General features: G+C 40.0%; 1 protein-coding gene across 3 annotated transcripts in view; it reads left to right on the plus strand.

The window, feature by feature from the left end:
- Nucleotides 1-2,450, plus strand: part of RASGRP1 (RAS guanyl releasing protein 1) — a 76,023-nt gene that overhangs the window by 24,188 nt on the left and 49,385 nt on the right. The window lies entirely within an intron of this gene.

Genomic DNA, 2,450 nt, shown 5'->3' on the forward strand with positions numbered 1-2,450 from the left:
CGGTTCCGGCCAAAAGGCCAAAACAATCTTGAAAAAGAAAGATGAAGTTGGAAAATTTACAATACCTGATGTCAAAATTTACTATAAAGCCATAATAATCTAGACCATATATGTATAGACAAATATATCAGTGGAACAGAATAATTAGTTCAGAAATAAATCCACATATATGGGCAATTAATCTTCAACAAAGACACCAAAGTAAGTCATGGAAAAAGGAATGTCCCTTCAACACATGGTGATGGAACAACTGCTACCCATGAAAAAAAATGACTGTGAACTGTATTTCACACCATACACAAAAAATAACTTGAAATGAATCAGGGAGCTAAATATAAAGTACAAGTAATAAGGCTTCTGAAAAGTAATATAGAATGTTTTTGTAAACTTTGGGTAGGTACTTTTATACAGGATGCAAAGGATTTATCATAAATGGTGTATTTAATAGGTTAGACTTCAAAAAAATAATTTCTGCTCATCAAAAGAGCCATTAAAGGAATGAATGACCAAGCTACAGAATGAGAGAAAATACTTGGTAACACAAATCTTTGACAGGAATTTTATATATTCAAAATATATTTTAAAAACTCCTGTGACCCAATAATAAAAAAAACAATTAAAATGGACAAAAACACACACATCACGAAAGAAGATACATGAATGCAAATAGACACATAAAAAATCCTCAACATCATTAGGCACTGAAAAATGTGAATTATAATCACAATGAGATATCACTGTTACAGCCACTGAAAAGGCTGAAATTAAAATACAACACCAAGGGTTGGTGAGGATGTGGAGCATCTGAGACTCTTAAGCATTACTGATGGGGATGTAAAATGATACAATCACTTTGGAAGACTGCTTAGCAATTTCTTATAAAATAAAATATTCACCTACACGGTTAGCCTATCAATTCCACTACTAGGTATTTATGGAAGAGGAAGGAAAACATATGTCTGCAATATAAGTTGAATCCATAAGAGCTTTAGCCATAAAACCTAAAACTGGAACAACCCATATATCACTTGACAGCAAAAAGAATAAACAAAATGTTATTTATTCAACAGAATACCTATATATCCATGAAAAGGAATGAACCACTGATAGTTAACATTGTTTCATCTCAAAAACATTTTGCTTTACGAAAGAAGCATTGCACACACAAAAAAATACATACTGTATGATTTCAATTATGTGAAGTGCTAAAACAGGTAAAACTAATCTGGTGTGTGTGTGTGTGTGTGTGTGTGTGTGTGTGTGTGTGTTTAAATACTGGCTTTTTGGTTGGAGGAACTGACTGGGAATATTAGGAAACTTACTGGGTCATAGAAATATGCTAGATCTTGAGAGGGGTTTGATAAGATAGAGAAAGTTATTTTTAAAAAGCAAACATACACCAAAACAGCCTAACAGGACCAATGATAGAAGGTCCTTCTTTAGGAGTTTTAAGTGAGGAACAATCTTATCACAATTCACGCCCATGAGGTTGAGCTTGCTAGAAGGCAGCAGGTGACAAGTGGTGATGACTACCTTCTGCTTCAGCCGGTTTACTCCTCTGGGCCCCTCTGTGATTGAGTGCGATCAGACATGTGAGGGCTGCAATGGGAGGGGCAAATGTCCAGTAACTCAGAAACTAGGGACCCCATCTGATGACTCACTCGGCAGGGCGGGGAGATAAAACCCTCCTTATTCAATCAGGTGACCCGCTGCTAATGAAGTACTCGTTGGAACACCCCAAGAACTAAAGAGGTGAAATGGCAAATTACCTGAAGGTTAATTCACAAGATCATGCCAGTTCAGAAGGGTTCATTGAAATTTGCCAAGAGCCCTCACAGTTTAATCATCCTTTTGAGTCTGTTCGAATTGTTTTACCAGAGTTACTGCAATGCCGTAAAGCAACTGTGGGTCCTCTCTTAGCACAAGCGTTTTCAGTGGTAAAAGACCCACGAGTTGGGTGGTGGGAAAGGGACAGAGAAATGCTTTGCTGTCCTGGATGCAAAGCTCCTGTCCAAAGCAGAACGGAGTCATCCTGGGGTTGAGTTTCTGTTGCCCCTTTGCCAATGAACACCTGTAGAGTGATAGGCCCCAGTGGACACCTCCTCAAGACACCAGAGGCAGAGGGGAGAGAAGCTGCCCACACCCCACAGGCAAAGATCAGGGGCGCCGCCGGCCACAGGAGAACTGGCGCCTTTATTTTAGACTATGAAGGGCCAGGGTCTCCGGCCTCAGGAACCAAGTATCATCCCAGAGCATGGCTGTGCTGGGGGGTGGTCGGGGGAGGGAGAGAGAGAAAGAGATTGCTTTGCTAATATCTAATAGGAAACTGCCTGTGGCCCAGCCTGTTAATTTTATCTTGGTCCCTGGCTCACCCCAGACAATGCTGGCACCAATCCCCTATTTGTTAAACGCTTCCCTGTATCCAACCCTGAAAACAACTGAAAGACCCC

This window comes from Myotis davidii, unplaced genomic scaffold (genome assembly GCF_000327345.1).
Source record: "Myotis davidii unplaced genomic scaffold, ASM32734v1 scaffold46, whole genome shotgun sequence".
In the NCBI taxonomy this organism is placed as follows: Eukaryota; Metazoa; Chordata; class Mammalia; order Chiroptera; family Vespertilionidae; genus Myotis; species Myotis davidii.